We start from the raw sequence: 18,713 nt of genomic DNA on the forward strand, positions 1-18,713 counted from the left end.
ATTTCTTTACACACAATGAAACTGGTGGTTCCTTGGCACTAGCATGGGACGGACTACTTCATATTTTTAGTCTTTATTTCTCGTATAGATAACATAAAAGATAACAGCGAGCATAAGCACTAACCTAGGGCAATTGAAAATACTTATTTAGTCCAGTCTAAATAATGAACTCTGCGTCGGGATGCTGGCTTAGGTTTCCCTAATACGAGTAACTGGGTCTCCGAGGTTAAACAGAACTCCTCACAGATTTGGATTATATGCGAATCTCAGGCTTTGGCTCCAGGACACCAAAAAAAATTATGATGATTATAGTTAATACATATTTTAGAATACACCTTTTTAAAATTTATGTTATAATTTAAGACTCGAATTTCAAAGTCAATGTTTAAAATTATATAGCGCACTTGCCGCTAAGAAAAAAAGTAAATATTTACTTATGGTGATCGTTTCTGTTAATTTTTCACAACAATGATTTAAGGTGCAATAAGTTATGAATTTTGTAATGTTTAAATTTTTATATTACAGTTTGTTTAATTTTACTTACACATAGTTATTTTATTGTATCCCGGCCTTATATTCTTTACATAGCCCGAATACATCAAACGCCTAACCGCAGTACCTTCACGGTTGGTATATCTGTCACAATCACAAAACGTTACGTTACGAGATACGACTGTTTATGAATCACTGATCTTGCATAAAAGACAGTCTCTGTTGGCGACGCAAATGAACGTGAAAAGCTATGAGGTTTTGCGGTAAGCAAATCTAGGGATCGTATGATGATATTGTGTACATTATTTACATACGAGCATACATTAAGCATACAAATTTGTATTTAAATAGACTGAATCTGAACTCAAGTTGAATCATTTATTTCAATAATAATAAGCAGATACTAAAGTTAAGTGCCGTGTGGTTCCCGGCACCAATAGAAAAGAATAGCACCACTCCATCTCTCTCCCATGGATGTCGTAAAAGGCGACTAAGGGGTAGGATTCTTATTTTTGGCGATGGGCTAGCAACCTGTCACTATTTGAATCTCAATTCTATCTTAAAGCCAAATAGCTGAACGTGGCCTATCAGTCTTTTCAAGACTGTTGGCTCTGTCTAACCCGCAAGGGATATAGACGTGATTATATGTATGTATGTATGTACTAAAGTTAAGGAATAAGAAACTGCTCAGAATTATTAACATTACTGATTTTCATCTTCTATAGGCTCATTTGTCCGAGCTGAAGCTATTCAATATTTTGGAGGCATTTTAACGCAAACAGACAAGAAAATCAAATGACTCAAGTATGAAGCTACACGTGTTTAAATATACATAAGAATACCTTGAATGGTTGAATAACACGAGTCACGTGAATTTTTTGTTTTAAACATGTTTTAAAAACTCAAGAAAAAAAAGGTCTTGGAAACATAATTTTGCTTTTTGGATATTTCGTAAAATGTAAACATGTATTCAGTAGTATCATTTTTCATTTTGTTTATATAATAGTGAAGTTTTACTGAAATCAAATTGGTTATAGGTTTTCCTTTTGAATTTGATATCACTAAGTTTCAGGTTACAAGCTCTACGGTAGAAGACTAAGTTTCAACTTTATTTTACGAGGTTTCTCTGCTTTACTGATAGGTTCTTTGTTGTTATAACTACGATCACAAGATACTTTAAAAATAATTTCGTTAGTTTAATTATGGCAAGCTAGTAAAGTTAAGCATTTACGTCAATTTAGTTCTAACTTTCTTTCCATACAGAAATTTAACAATTTTTAGCTTATCTATTTTCATTTATCGAAAAATCCTTTATAAAAAATCCTTAATGATAATTGTTTATTAACACAAATTTATAATTTTATACTTACCTACAATAACAGCTGAGGAATACCGGTTTGATGTCGACAAACTCATTCCATGTGTTTGTGAGGTATGTTCGTGTAACTTCTGAATCACGTGTCTTTATTTTCCGCTCTCTGTGATTGCGTACGTGTTATAAGCGAATACAAACAAATATTAGGCTTAGGACATTACGCCTTTTTCCGGCGAGTTAGCATAGATTTCTTACTTCCCTCCACTTGCCGCGAGCTCGGCTCCTTGGTATCCCAGATTTGGTAAAGGTATGATCGTATTGGGGCATAATAGACTTAATTTTTCCACACATACTTATTTGTTTGTTTGTAATATCTTTATTGCATAGAAATTTACACAGTTACAAGTTACAATAGTACATAGTTATAAACGAAACAAATCACTTGCAATGGCGGACTTATCCCATGAAGGGATCTCTTCCAGTCAACCGGCAAACAATAAAGAAAATAGATAATTCAGTAAAAAGCGGCAAGTCAGTATTTGCTTCATCCACATTCATCACTCACTACATGCGAGTTCGAAAGTTTAAATACTTTTGACCTGATTTTTCACTAGATTATCCCCGATTTGATCAAGGTCGTACATTCGTCTTGTTCTTCCCCTATCTATCCAACACATTTTTTAAAGGTGTAAAGGTGGATCTCCAATGTCACAAAATTCAAACTATGAAATTTTCAATTATATGCCATGGACGTTCAAATGTTAAAGAATGTTATTGGCGAAAGTAACAGATGAACTGCATCTCAATATGAAAGTTACGGTCTTGATTGATCTATTGATATTGGTGGGAGCAAGAGACGCCGTATAAAACTTTGGATTTATCCATCAATATATAACTCAATCTGCCGGAATAGTATTTCATACGAATAGGGTTGTCTTTACTTTTTTCTGAAGATAAATAATAAATAATGGAGATACGACTGCGAATTATTTAACTCCCGAACTTATGCTTTTAAAATTAATTAATATTTTTAGAAATTAGAAGTTTTTAGTAAATTTATTGATTTGGCACGACAATTGTCTTACCCATTTTATACTGCAATGTATATATTGGTTATTTTCTGTTTGTTTGAATGACGACCTAAAGTCAATGATCTGAAATGACCTATGTTTGTATCAATTTTGGTCGGTATTCATGTTATTTCGACATAAAAAACATTTTACCAACCCTAGAAGCAATAGTCGTGTTTATTTATCCACTGTGTAGGCGTGCGTTGAATGGAGCCCTAGCTTTATTGTCCACAACCGCAAACAAACTAAACTGTTGATTAAAACATCTGAATTGCTATAATAAAGACTAGAAAGTGTTTGTGTAGCAATATTTTGATTTTTTATTGCGTTCATCCTGAATACAATTTTAAGTTAAAGGGTGTTCAAGGCAAGAGTGAATAGGTATTATTTGAGCTTGCGTGCACCACCTTAGACTTCATCTTGTTGGCAAATTGGCAGGTTGGCAAAGGCGCAGATTAAAAACTTGAGATTATTAATTTAGGCAATGGGCTAGCAACCAAAGTTGTTAACTTTTAATCCCGAATCCATCATTCAGCTGGACAGCTTATTTATGGAATTGGCTAAACGAAGCCTGCCAGTTTTGTAACTATGGGCTTTTTTACCCCGAAAAAGATAAAGAATTGTGTTTCAAAGTACTTTAGGCTTTTATTTATAAAGTTTATAAGCTGCTTTTATAGATACCTAAATTCATATGGAGAATAAATAACTAAAAAGGGTTTATATTCTAGCGGGTGACCATACTATTGACAAGAGTAACCTTTTACCATAAAGTATATACTAAATATAGTAAAAAATTGGGCGTAGAACTTAGGGGTAGTAAGTAATATGAAAAGTTTGAAGATCGGTGAATGGAAAAATCTAATGCTATTGAGAGTGCATACATATATATAGACACATCTATGTATATCGCTTGCGGGGTAGAAAGAGACAACAGTCTTGAGAAGACTGATCGGCCACATTTGGCCACATTTGGCAAGTTTATAAGCCTATCCCAAGTTTATTAAGAGCGTTACGAGTAGTAGAAAAATGCGTCCTTCCCTTTTTTCCTTAAATTTGATTGAGGTCTTCTAAAACATGGTATTTCATGGTATTAACTAGTAGAAAATTATCAAATATTGAGGAAAAATGACACGATGGAATCACAGATATAATGTGTTAGGTTACCTACACAAATTTAGGAGTTTCCTATACCTAAGCAATTTATACCACACATCAATTTACTGTATTTTGGTGAAGAACAGAGACGCAAAGAAATTTTGTCGTAATAAACATACGAAACAGCTATAGTTGTCCCGCGTGCCATGCTAGCCTCGTAGTATAGGAGTTATCCAGTTTCTTTATACATGTGAGCAATTACCCACCATACATCAACTTGCTGCATCTTGGCACGACTTCGAAGCTGAATGTCTCTAGGTGCACTATCCTCGTAATGGATTTAGTGCGGTTTCCGATACGGGATTGCTTCGAGTGCCTTCCTTCGATAGCTATCGGTACAGCAAGGTTCTTGAAATAAGGTCGGTCGATCACTTGTACTGAATGATAAGGAAGATAATTTCCAAGACTGCTAAGAAATTTATGTATTGCATAATAACTATTTTATGCAACCCATAAATGGAATATACATTTTGTCTTTAAATTAATATAACTGTCATTCGTGTGTTATTATTATTCTTGTAAACACAAAAGCTATTTCTAAGGGTTCTATCTAGGTATTTATATGCCCAATTTCATCAAAACAGCTTCAGTAGTATTGGACTTTAATCGATACAATAAAAAGTTAATAAGGAACTACAAATTGACAATTATTTCAACAAAAAGATGCATAACATACACCCTTTCAGTCTTTTCAAGACTGTCGGCTCTGTCTGTCCCTCAAGGGTTATAGACACGACTAAACAGTCAGAGTCAGAAATGAGTGCAATCAGATAGTTATTACTGCACTAATTTCTGCGGAAGACTTCATTAGTGTGCTATTCAGGCTCTTCAATTAGTGAAACTGCGGTGAAACCTCACTTCCGATTGGCGGGCCATGAATGGAGCTAGCTTTTGTCTGCTAAACAAACAATACGAACGGAATGAATACTGATACACAGCCTAATTGTACGGATAGTATAGAAATAAAAGCAGGGACGGTGGACTCATTTTAAAGGGAAGCGCATTGTTGTGTCAGTTACGTAAACTAATTTCGTTGTTTTGCAATCCCTGTATCGGGTTGATTTCGCAGACAGCCGAGTCAGTTTAACCATAGTAAAACTGATTTGTAAAAAACTCTTCGTGTATATATATATAGGTCTTAAGGTCTTGTGAAGAGCCAGTAAACCTGTACACCCAAGCAAGTGAATGTGTTATCATAATTCAATATACATATATGGGCGAGGATTCCCTGCTATGGTGAAGGAATTCAGACGAGTCACTCAAAAGTCTGTGCCAGGATTAGATCAAGGTCACACGATTCATGGACTTCTCTTCAATTTTTCAATAAGTTTCAAAGAAACACGTTTACAATCCTTGTTGGTAAGCCGCATAGAAAAAAATAATATACTTACCACCTCCGGAGAGGCGGCACCACTCGTACCTTTACTTTTCAATGTGGATTGTGGCCCATTGTATTAACAATGAAAGGCAGATTTAGGTTTTTTTACAGTGTGGTTCCAGCTAGTTCTTTTCTTCTTTCACCAATTTCCAGGACTTCATGTAGTCCCTTCGTTGTGACAAGTCCACTTTTCTGTGAGAATTATAATAAATAAACCTATGTTTGAGAGGTGATAATATGTGTTGTAATGAATAATAAATGAGATACGGTCCTAAAGTGAATCAGCTAGTAAATACTTTAGGACTTTGGCGGAAAAATTTGTTAGTTCATTGACCCTGGACACGTCATCAATTCAATATTCGTATGACCCCGAAGAACCTTTTCCTAACTTTCTTGTTTTCCGCATAACGCGTAGGTGTTTAGCTGACGCATATTATCCTAACAAATATTTATCGTCACCCACTAAAGTCTAGAAATGTGTGCTCTAGACCCAGCGGATTGAACTGTGCGTTGATATTTCAGTCAATCAGTCAATATCGTTATTATATCTTAGGTTGTGTACAACATATAGTATCATAAAAAGCCGCCTTAAACAAGGTTAATGCCCTTCAGTGTGACCAGACAAATTCAATACGAAAAGTTTTGGACACTCGCCAGTACATCAGGTGATTGATGTCAGTCAATTGTTTACAATAATTCAAACTGTGATCGTCAAGAGCATTCAAAACAGTTGCCTATAATGTGATGTTATTTATATTTATTTGATATTTTAAAGGAAAAATCCCTTGGCGATAGTTCCGGTTGCATCTTTTACTCTGGGTAGGGTCACCTACAGGTGATATTATTGGTACCCACATTGATTATGAAGTGAGTTAATCAGGTTCTCATCCGAAGGAAGTTCCGTCTGACCTTCTTAACCTTTATTAGCAATCAAACACAGGATCCTGGCTACACATCCAGATGTCTGAATGTTTACATGCTGTTAACAGTAAGGAAATCAACCGATTCAGGATATCACATATTTTTACCGGCTTCACATTAAGCCGATAAAAATAGTGATATCCTGAATCGGTTGACGTCATTATTTCGGCACGTAACTATTTTTTTACTCTGACTTTGTTTTGCTAGCGCGCCATGTAATTAAATAGTTTTAAAGAATAATAATCTTCTAACAATTCAAAAGTGAGATTATAAGATCACAGACGATAATTTGCAAGTTTCGGTGATTTGGTGTTTAAAACATAACGTTGAAGCGAATGGAACGCTAACCTACTTTCTTTGGTGAAAAATCATAATTTTATGCTTGTTTTTGCACATGTGGATCCTTTCTGTGTGTATTTAAAAAACTATTGTGTGTTTTTTTATAACTTTATCATAATTTTGTGTGTTTGAAAAGTACTTATTAACTTAACGGACAAGTTGCGAAGTGACGCTTAACATTGTTGGTGATAACTTTTGGCTTTAGGAGTGCTGGACTTTGTTGATCAGCCCAAAGGTCAAGGAATGCACAGTTACACATGCACAAATTCTTTATCTGGGGAAAAATAAATTGATTATTTATTTTGCTTGCTAAAAAGGTCTCAACACACATCTTCCGTACTATTACAGACTTGCTTGCATAGCGTGCATGTAAAAAATAAGGCCTTTATAGCGAAATGCTTGCATTCGGTGCGTTATAGCATTCAACTTGCAGGCAAGGGTTAACTCTTGCCTGCAAGTTGGCAGGCAAAGTTGGCAGGGTGAGAGAATAGTATTAGAAATGAAGTTCTGTTCTATGGTTAAAAAAACAATAGCCATTGTATCATCTTATAAGGCTTCATATAAATTTTGTAAGGATGCAGTTACATAATTCATGTGGCCGTTAATATTGGGTCACATTTTGCAATGCATTTTCATATAAAATGCTTTGAAATATTTATGTACTTACATACATAAAATCACGACTCTTTCTCGGAGAGGTAGGCAGAGACTACATCTTTTCATGGCACGATGCCTTCGGACTCCTTTGAGTTCATTCACATTCATTATTCTCTATGCAGAATTGAATTGTTATTTATGTATATTATGGAAAATATATCAATGTGTTTATGTTTTCATCCAAAGGCTTGCTTTAGTATTAATTTCCCAAAATAGAGAGTTTGTATCTCCTGAAGGTTTTGCCTATCTCCATGCTAAATTTCATCATTATAGGTCCAGTAGTTTATGACATGCGTTACAAAAAAAATATACAAATCTATTCTTTTTCTTATATTAGTATGAATCAAATAGTTAAAGGCATCTTTCGTGAGATTCATAAAGTCCCAAGATGTTCCCTCATACTTTGTAAGTGGGCATTCAAAAGCCTTTGTAGTATTGAGAAACGGATATTAAATGTCACGAACTGGATTAGATGCCAAGCCGGTCTTCTGATATTGAAATATTTGTTCATTTCATTAATTTAATTTATTGCTAGCTTTTGCCCCTCGAACCTTGTGTGCTTTGTCATTGACTTTTTTTATGATATGCCAGTGTTTTGTGAAGCCAACAGCTGCAAAATGCGTTATAATATTATTTATTGAAAGGAGTCTGGTTATCCCTTGCGACCAAGATCTCAGGTAAGTTATGATTGAAAAGTTATCTGAACATGCCTCACAATGCTTTTCCTAATCATGAACGAATTGTTTACTCGTATATGAACAAATAATAAGAATAAGTTTTTATTAACGTAATTAATTAATTAAATTATTTAATTAAGATATAATAGATACTTACATAGAATTTTGGAAATTTCTAAACCCGCGATAAGCGAAAAGAAAAACGCGAAAGCATTACAGTGTACACTTAACAAAATATGCTCATCAGCAAGCAATTTAATCTCTAACAACATAACAAGATCATTGTTCTTGAGAAATATTTTAATTACAACTTATGTACTCGTATTTAGTACTAATAACTCTGGAACATTACTGGCAATATCAATTACGGAAACAATCATGCCTTCTGTTTTAATTGATGCTTGTATGTACGGTAGGTACATACAGTCATACATACAATTACATCGCATGACTCGCCTGAGTATGGATACTTGGCTAAATGATTTATTGATAATAACCTGTTACTTGTGATTGTTAAATGTACATAATTATATGAATTTCATTTTAGTCTACTTATATTTTGCCTTTTATCTCATTTAATTGCAAATCAGTGGTAAATTATTTTTCATTTCACGGCAAATTTGGACGATGCAACTAAGTGGGTTTCTTTGAAATTAATAGCAAAAAGCAAAAATAATATTTACTTTCCCATACAAAACAAATCAGCAGTTGCAACCCTGCGACCTGCGAAATCTACTAGGTACTATTGATCTTCTTCCTCTTAGCGTTAGTAGGCACTGGTCTCATAGTCCCGGTTATATCTGCACCTCTCCTGAGAGGAGTCTGCTCCCGAAGCATGGCATGTACAATGCTTTTATATCGCGCGAAAAACTATCGCTGCTTCGCTTTCTATTATGACATAAAACGAGACAGCGATAGTTTTTGCGTGTGTCAGGTTTTTACATGAAGCGACTATAATTCTCATTGATCATACCTATGGTGAACATGACAATTCATATATTAATTTTACAATTTGCCCCGCCCAGAATTCGTGTGTATTATTTTAAAAAAATTTTTGATGTTAATGGTTTTTGAACCTAGAACCTCCTATTTCAGCCTGATATTATTTCTAGGATATAGAGGTTGCCGTAATATTGTTGTTATAATGATGTTAGGTTCATCGTTTAACCAGCACGCCTCCTGTACATCTGGGCTTGAATACATATCAGATCATTGCCAAATACTTATACACGATGCAATATTTTACTAACGTTTGACAATTGTAGTTATCCTGACATGCATTTTATATGAAGTGTTGAGTGTTTGTTGGGTACCTATGTATGCAAAATTGAGGAGGAATTTCAGAATAATAAATATCTAATTTATAATTTTGACAGCAGCAAAAAAAAAAAAATATAAAAAACGGAGAACGAACATACTATGAGTGAGTATGGATGACCATTGCTTCCATTATAAATCGTCATATCGTGGTCGTAATCAATACATATTGTTAGGTATAAAAAAGTTTAATGATGCTGACAAAATACACCGAAAATGTTCATATACTAAGGGCAAAAAAATTTTTTTTTTAATTTTCTTGAGTAATTATTACTTCTGATATTCGATACTCATACATTGAGATGGACTACAGAAACTTAGCAACCGCGCAAAAGCATAAGTGATTTTACGCAAATTGAGTTTAAAAGTTACGCGACCCCGGAGTTAGAGTTACTTATACGGCATTATTTAATTACGTTCCCATTTCAGAGTGAGTTTGCTATATTTTCTCCGATTATTAATGGCTGTAGGCTACCAGAGCGAGCTTTCGTGCTCTGTGGTCAGACCTATGGCAAAGTTTTGATGGGCTTGACATATTCACTTAGTGTCATTATATTAACAATTTAATAGCACCCTCGTCGTAAATAGGTTTCAAAGTGTAAACTTTTCACCCGAAGATGGAATGAGGTGTATATAGCTATGTTTTTCTCGTGTCTATCAATTTTATCTGGACTGCTTGAAAATTCTAGCCAACCTGGATGATATCAGCAAAAGATTGGGTCAAGTGAACCACCATAAAGAAGCATAGATCCAACACGTGTATTACGACATAGTTGGGTGAAACGGGTTTAAAAAAGATTAAGCGGTTATATTCATTACTGTCGTAAATTTCCAAATTTTTTGACATCTTCCTTTTGTTATGGAAAATGACGAAAACAGCTATCTTTTTTTATTATTAAATTTACTTGTTTTTCACTGCTCAAAGCAGCCAACACGCAGAATTTGAAATTCATAATTACTAATGGTATCCTATTCAATGCAAATAAATATTTGTATAAATTGGAAAAACATAGGTAATAGTAGTTGATAGGTATATCCATTTGTCCTTTTATTTGTATTCTGTTGATAAACTCCACAATTTATTCACATGAATAAAAAACTAATTTTCACATATAATCAAATCACATAAAGCCTTAGAGTGTACTTAGTTAGATTTTGAAATTCGGAATAATATAAGACTATATAGAAATTTAAATGTGAAACAAGTGGTGGCAACTCCCGGTGAATGTCACAATTCTGTGATTTATTACTGAAAACTGCGTACAATGCAGTTAAAAAATGATTATCACATTATAATTTCATTTCAATTTTTTTTCAATCCATGTTTGAAACTCACTATGGTAATATAATCTTTGGGATTTCTTCTCCTGGAACTTTTTAGTGGGAACCTAAACGCCATGTTATGTTGTGCTGCAATACATACATACATAAAATCACGCCTCTTTCCCGGAGGGGTAGGCAGAGACTACCTCTTTCCACTTGCCACGACCTCTGCATATTTCCTTCGCTTCATCCACATTCATAACTCTCTTCATGCAAGCTCGGCGGTTTCGGGTACTTTTGTGCTGCAATATTTTTCCAAAATGTATCTTATGTCGACCATTAATGATTTAAAATATTGTAGATTAATATAAATTACATATTCATGGATACAAGTACAAGTGATGTAGATTTTTCGTGATTATACATACGGAAAATGTTTAAAGAGAAAATACAGAATACAGATGTTTTAATTACCTGTATTACCTAACCATAATTGACTAGACTATGACTAAACCAGTCTAAGAAGTAAGCTCCTAAAGGAGTTTGATTGTCATAACGACAGTAAGAAAGTAAAATGCAGATGATTTTTCTGCTTTAACGAAGAAAAATTAAAAATATACTTTTCTCAGTCACCTACTTACCTGAGTTTAAATGCTAACCGACGTTCATATCGGGAGAAAATTTGCATATTCAGGCAACTGAATGAGTAAGCTTTGAGTGGAAGCAAAACTCATGTTCGATGAGAAAAAACTATTCTGTTATTTTTTAAGGGAGTTTACAAAATCCAACTAAATAATATAGGAAAGGAGTTTCATACTGCTACATTAGTCGGTTATGTCATCTTGCGCTAAATTTACTTTTATAGTTACGTCGTTAGAGTCACGTGTATAGTCGATGCCAAAAACATAATTAAATATGTCGTAGCAGCTCTTTCTTGACCGCAACTTTGTCTGCGTGCACTGATTTTGCACCAACATAAAGAAGTTAGCTTTCAAAATCGTTAATAATTATAAACTGCAATATTCGTTTAATTGGGCTTATCTTCAACAAATAATTAAAACAGGTATTGCTAAAACACTAAAATAACAAAAAAAAACATGTTAACATTATAATGGTCAGGTTATAACGTTGCTTATAATAATAGGGCCGTGACGACCCCATATATAAATGGATGACAGGAGGAATAGGAATAATGGGAACCTGCACATTCAATTTACTGGATACCTGTGTAACCATGATTGATCGAATACGGGTTAGGGTTACCTGCAAAGGTTGCGGAGGTCAGATGGTAGTCGCTTTTTGTAAAAAAACCTGACTCTCCCAATCCGATAATTCATGTTCAAAGGCATACCGAGCTCCTCCCCAGAGTGGTGAGAATGCAACCGGGACTAAAGCCAGGAGGAAGAAGACTAATATATTAGATATATATCCAAGTCCCAGGTCATTCAAAGAAAGTGCGTTTCTCATCATCCCCTGACCGGGATTCGAACCCGGGACATCAAATGACACAGACAAGCGCACTACCGCTGCGCGATAGAGGCCGCCATCGGCTCGAATCTGACAAGAAAAATCCAGCAACCTGTGTACCCATACTGGATGATGGTGAGCGATGAAGCAAATATATGAAGCAAATTGGAAATTTGTTCCTACTTCTGCCATGTGTTAGTAACCAAGCTAGTTCTGATCGGAGAAATGTACGGTCGGTTTGCAAATTCGGCACTCGCCGTGAAACAGTGTGAAATCAAGCACAATATTAATTTGTTACGGTTACGGTTGTAGTAAGGCGTAGGCTTGATAAATGTTCATTTGCTTTCAAGTTTGTCTGGTATCCTTCTTAATCTTCCCGATAAATTGTAAGTCATTACACTAAAAAGCTTCATCTTTGGGCAAGCAATTTTTGGTTTTTGATTGCTAGCTAGCTTCGTGAAAAAACCTGACATAGGTACACATGGTCAAAGGCGCACCCCAGGCTCCTCCCAAACAGATTTAATCAGGATTAGTCTTGCCAGAAGGAAGGAGTAACTATTAATACAATTTCTTTTCCAATTTGGTACATATCATATTACGACATCGCTCGATTTTCTCTTCGAAGGAAATCGTGAGTTACAGCTAATACCGAAATATTATTACCTCTTATTTGATGAGTGTAGGTTCATAAGTAGAATTTCGTCACGTATTTACGACAACGGGTTTTCGGAATTGCGTACCTTCAGAATCACGATATTATTGCGAGATTTTTAGACGTTAATAAATAAAATGGGTATTTATGAAGGAACATTAAAGCTCATTTATTATTCTGATATTGACGACGGTAAAAGCTTACGTTCAGTAGTTTTTGGGTGAAAGAACATACTCATACATAAGGCCTCTGTGGCGCAGCGGTAGTACTAGTACGCTTGTCTGTGACACCACTGGAGGTCCCGGGTTCGAATCCCGGCCAGGGCATGATGAGAAATGAACTTTTTCTGATTGATCTGGGTCTTGGATGTTTATCTATATAAGTATTTATTATAAAATATAGTATCGTTGAGTTAGTATCTCGTAACACAAGTCTCGAACTTACTTCGAGGCTAACTCAATCTGTGTAATTTGTCCTGTGTATATGTATTTATTTATTTATATTTACAAACTTTTGCATTGATGATTGATTAGTAAAATTGGCTAGTGTCCGGGGTTAGACAATTTTCAATAATCCTTCTTAAGCGGATGCCTATATCATTATTTGGTGGATTTCAATAAAATTCATTCAGTTATTTTGGCTTTTCGTATATTGGTCTAAATTGCGTTATTTCATACATCAAATATTTAACTCTGAAAAGTATAAAATATAATGACTCAAATTAAGGTGATCATATAGCTATTAAGTCGTTCTAGAATTAAAACATATACAGAAATTTTCAATTCAGGTCAGGCTACACAAACCTAGGTATTGTTGACGGCCTCTGTGGCGCAGCGGTAGTGCGCTTGCTGTGTCACCGGAGGTCCCGGGTTCGAATCCCGGTCAGGGCATGATGAGAAACGAACTTCCTCTGATTGGCCTGGGTCTTGGATGTTTATATATATATATATATAAGTATTTATTATAAATATAGTATCGTTGAGTTAGTATCTCGTAACACAAGTCTCGAACTTATTTCGAGGCTAACTCAATCTGTGTTATTTGTCCCGTATATATATATATATATATATATAACTGTTTAATAAAAAATTGCCAATTTGAAATAGTGAAAGGAATCATAAAAAAATTCGTAAATTGCTCCTTTCTGAATAGGTTAGTAATTCGTCCCTATTACACTGCAAAATGATTATCAAGATGAAAAGTAAAATCGACCTTTCGTCCTAATTTAATTGAAATAAACTTTTTGAAGTGGAGAAAATTGAGATGTCTAACTTTTCAAACCAATTTAGTTATAATTCAAGTTATACTTAGGTAACAAATACTTTAAGCTCTCTCGTCTCATTGTTTTTAAGCTTGGAATATTCTATGTAATATGGTGCTAATATAATAAAATAAATAATAATAAAAAAAACAGTTATGAGATCCTTTTACTGATCAAAAAGCAAAAAATTCCTCTTATCTTTGGCTCACTCTCCTTAGAAATATTTTGAGGCCAAGGATTTGCAATTTACCCATTATAATCTATTTATCATCAGGTTAAAAATTAATTCTTATCCATGAGTAGAACAAACTTCATATAATCTGATAACAACAAAACTCGAACAAACCTGCTATATTAAGTTAGTCCTGTTCCGAAACTTTCCTAATTCATCACGAAAGTTACCGAGTTAGCGGTCACAATAGCAAGAGAGTAAAAATGTAAAAAGTTAAAAAAGAAAAGGGATTTAGAGTGTAGCGGGAGCGATGATTCGGCTCGACCGCCACCAAAGGGAAGATCTTCCGCCAGGCTAGGTGCTATGCTTGGGGAACCGCGGCTCCGACGATGTTGTGTCGGAGGTTGTATATATAGCTCCAATCCGTGAAATCTTTGAAATCGCGTCTCAGATTCTTCGCTGCTATTGGTTGAGCGCGTCATTTTCTTCGCGATGATTGACAGTAGTTGTTTGATTGGATGTTGTGACGAGTGGCGTAGAGATGTCGCCACAGTACTCCCCCCCAAGACCGGAGGTCTGAAGTCTTGATCTTGCTGTGCAATCTTTGCTTCAGTAGCTTGCAAGTGCCAGTTGTCTTCCAGTGAGTCGGAAGTTGCTCGAAGTCCTAGTGAGTCAGGAGTGAGCCGTTGCGTTGCTCGTAGTCTGCGGTGAGTCGAGACAGTAGAGAGCGAAGTCGACTTGTTGGCGCCGGGAGAAATCGTGCAGAGCTGCCACGCTGGAGGGAAGAGCGGCCGTCGAAGAGATCCAGGCGTGGGCTGCGGTAGATGCGTCGGTCGCCGAAGTCGATGAGAGTGAGTGCGGGTGGAGACAGGACCAGGAAGCTCGGTGAGTCGGCTGCGATGGACCTGCTGCGATACCCAGCTGCTGGCTTGCTGTGAGACTGCTTGCAGAGTGAGGAGTGATGCTGAGGATTGGAGTTGATGATGATGGAGAAGGTTGCTTCCAATCACGTCGGGGTCACCAATGTAGCGGGAGCGATGATTCGGCTCGACCGCCACCAAAGGGAAGATCTTCCGCCAGGCTAGGTGCTATGCCTGGGGAACCGCGGCTCCGACGATGTTGTGTCGGAGGTTGTATATATAGCTCCAATCCGTGAAATCTTTGAAATCGCGTCTCAGATTCTTCGCTGCTATTGGTTGAGCGCGTCATTTTCTTCGCGATGATTGACAGTAGTTGTTTGATTGGATGTTGTGACGAGTGGCGTAGAGATGTCGCCACAAGAGGTTCTAGAGGTATCTCTTTAATTTGTAATTTGGCAAGCCTCAAAATTAATTAAAAGAAAGTTTATATCAAAAGAAACTGACTGCACGTTTCTATTGTTATATAAAACAGTTTTTCTCCTATTTTTTAGAAAGCTCTTTATAAAAATAGGAAGCATATGAAGAAGGTTTGCTCTTGTGGAAATTAACAATCCGTAATTTTAAAAAAAAGGTGGTAAAGTTAAAGACGAATTTCAACAAAGTAATTCCAGTTATATTGAGTTTATTACTTACAAACTTTAATTGATGTTAAGTTACAAACAAGAATACAAAAATCCAATTAAGCTAGTACGAGTAGGTAACTTTTTTATATATAAGTTAGTACCTTCAAAGGTTTTCAAATTACAAATTGCTTAAAAATAAAACTAGCTCTAATGTCGCCGAACAACAAGTTCACGTTTTTCTACTTGAGGCTAATATTTTATTAGGACTAACAACCACAGTTTTACGTTAGAAGCATTAGTGCGAATTTTACAAGATTAAACGAATCATTTCAAATGCGGCAAATAAAAATCTTAGCCAAATTCACAAATTACATTTTTTTGGTTTGAATTGAACAAAAGGATTAGTGCGGGCTTTACTTGATCAAAAGAATCGAGCAAATAAACTCGAACTTTATCGTGTTATCACGTGATAACTAGGGAGGGAGTAGGTGCTGATTAAATCTTATGGATCTCGCTAAGTATAAAAAGATAGACTGAGATAGAAAGCAGACCAATGACATACTCACAAACAAAAGTTTTATTTTCAAACCTTTTTCAATCCTTTTTGTACAAATAAAATATTATGTCTTTAATTTCCAAAGCATTCCTACTTGTTCTTTCTGAACTAGAATATAAAGTTGTTACACCAAATTAAAAGCATAGGTAACTGACAAAGTTTTAATTGAAGTATCGTGTCAACAGAACACAACGCGTTTGTGCGGTAATTACAGTAATGGACTTGTTTACATGTATTTAATTCGTTGTTGAATATTTATGAGAAATTACACGTTCACGTATGACTGGAACATAAGAGGGAATCATAAGAAGCGAGGAATAATGTTTGAATTACATGTTCTCTCGAAATAAAGCTGGGAACAAAAGCTTAAGAAAAAAGTTGCGAGTAGCTAGTGCCCTTGCGCTTCACTTGACTCACTTGGCCCTAGAACACAGTAATCTGAATATTTTTATAACCTAAATTTATTAGGGAATTTTTGCAAAAGTAATATGATCACTTTCTCTCATATTTAAGTAAAGCAAAATTATGAAGGTGAGTTTTATACCTTCTAGATTAAGCTGCAGGGAAAAATCTAGTGTACCTATTGTTCGCAAAACTTTGTCAAATCGTGTCCAATTTTTGTCATAGCGTGTAAATTGTGACTTTGCTGTCTTTAGTGCGACCGACGTCGGACTTGAACACCTACTTTGTACCCATGTCGAACGTCTGAGAATGCAATAGGGAAACTTGGGAAAAGCTACGTGTGAAAGAGAGAACCACAAATTCTACGTAACTCATTAATTACAATCGGATCGGAATGTTACAGAATCAGGCCGCGGAGTCTAATAATAATGTGTCACGTTTTGTAGTTAATGCTAGGGTGGACATTGCCATAATGTATGTTGAATGAATTTTAATTCTTCTACTGATTTTTATTCCATACGTTGCCAGTTGACTACTTTCTTTTTTTACTCACCTAGGTAGATCATGGGCACTTTGTGGTGTATAAATAACCAGATATACCTAATGCGGAATATTCTAATCGAAATACCTATGAACAATGGCTAAGAATACTGTGTGCTGTGGGGTCCAATATCTCATAACATGTCACGTCTTTATACCTACGGGGTAGACTGATTCAATAGTTAAGCCTTGAACATCACGTTTAGATAAATGGCTTCATGACGAACTGATTACTAACTCTAGAAATTTTGGTAATAAAAATATGTATAAGTACATAGGTTCCATCAAATCTATATTTATCGGTTATTTGAATTCCAAAAGCCGCTTGTTTACTGTTATCGAATTATTAAAAGCATTTCGATGTACCCCAATGTTATTGCAAAGTTACTTCCTATTTTTTATCGACAGGTATTGTTTACGACTTGTTGCATTGGCTGTTATAAGCTTCGGAACTTTCCTTAATAAGGCACCTTCTATTTTTTTTAAATAAAGTGAATGCAATCAAATGACGAAAAAATTATGAAATAAGTATATATTTAAAGAGCCCGGTTTCCACATGTTCCTTTATTGCTTTCAAACAAAAAATAACGATGAAATTCGGTGCACATGTGGCTGAGTATTCGTATTTATTATGCAAAAAGAAAACACATAATCGTTTGAAAAAAATTGCGGTGGAAAAAGCTCTCTGATTAAGGAAATAACAATAAGGAAAGAAAACAGAATTTTATTTAACGCCATCTACCGACATTGAACGAAACAAACCAGCAGATAATAAGCACATTTTCACAGACAGTTTTTCGCCTTGGCCTGGTAACTTTAGTTTCAGGCTAGAGTGCCAGATGTCTCTTTAAGTAAAAAAAGTATTTTGTATGAAAATAAAATAAAAAAATATTTAAAATATGTACCTTTTTCTCTCTCTCCGTGTTTCATGGGTCATAATTTAAAATGATTGTGATGATTATAATAATATCCTACGATACCTACCTACTTTATTTGTGAAGGTACCTGATATACGTACTTTATTTTATTACCTATACAAGTAATGTCACATTCCACCTGCCTTGCGGAGGTTAGTATAAATTAAAAAGGAAATGGAAATGTCTGAACACTTTTTATTTTCCGTTCACGTACGTGGAAACTGCGCGTTGTTCCGTTTCGCGGCAAAATTAAATTTCTCTAAATACAGAGATACCGTGTAACTTTGTTACCTACTTTTCCATTTGTCACAGTGCCCAAAACGTGTTTAGAGTGAGCAAACCGTAACGTCACTGCACTGTGTTAACGGAAGAGTATTCAGTTATTTTCAAGTTTTATCCCGCGATTTTTACATTTACATACGTATGATTGAATAAAAACCTATTATTTTCCTTACTATAATTAAGTATATATATGTTTGTCAAAAGTTGGTTTTTTAGCAAGGGATTTGGGCAAGTCGAATAGTGTGGTCTTCTTTCTGGGATTTCGTAAAACGCGATTAAGGTAATAAGAATATTCTAGTGAAGCTTTCATGCTAGTGTGGTAGCAAAAGAAAAAAAAACAATCAATAGCAAGGCTGATGAACTTGGGATTCTTTTATTCAATTAAAAAAATATTAAC

General features: G+C 35.2%; 1 protein-coding gene across 10 annotated transcripts in view; it reads left to right on the forward strand.

The window, feature by feature from the left end:
- LOC106143408 (dual 3',5'-cyclic-AMP and -GMP phosphodiesterase 11) overlaps positions 1-18,713 on the forward strand; it is a 175,776-nt gene that overhangs the window by 24,094 nt on the left and 132,969 nt on the right. The window lies entirely within an intron of this gene.

The sequence above is a fragment of the Amyelois transitella genome, chromosome 17 (assembly GCF_032362555.1).
Source record: "Amyelois transitella isolate CPQ chromosome 17, ilAmyTran1.1, whole genome shotgun sequence".
In the NCBI taxonomy this organism is placed as follows: domain Eukaryota; kingdom Metazoa; phylum Arthropoda; class Insecta; order Lepidoptera; family Pyralidae; genus Amyelois; species Amyelois transitella.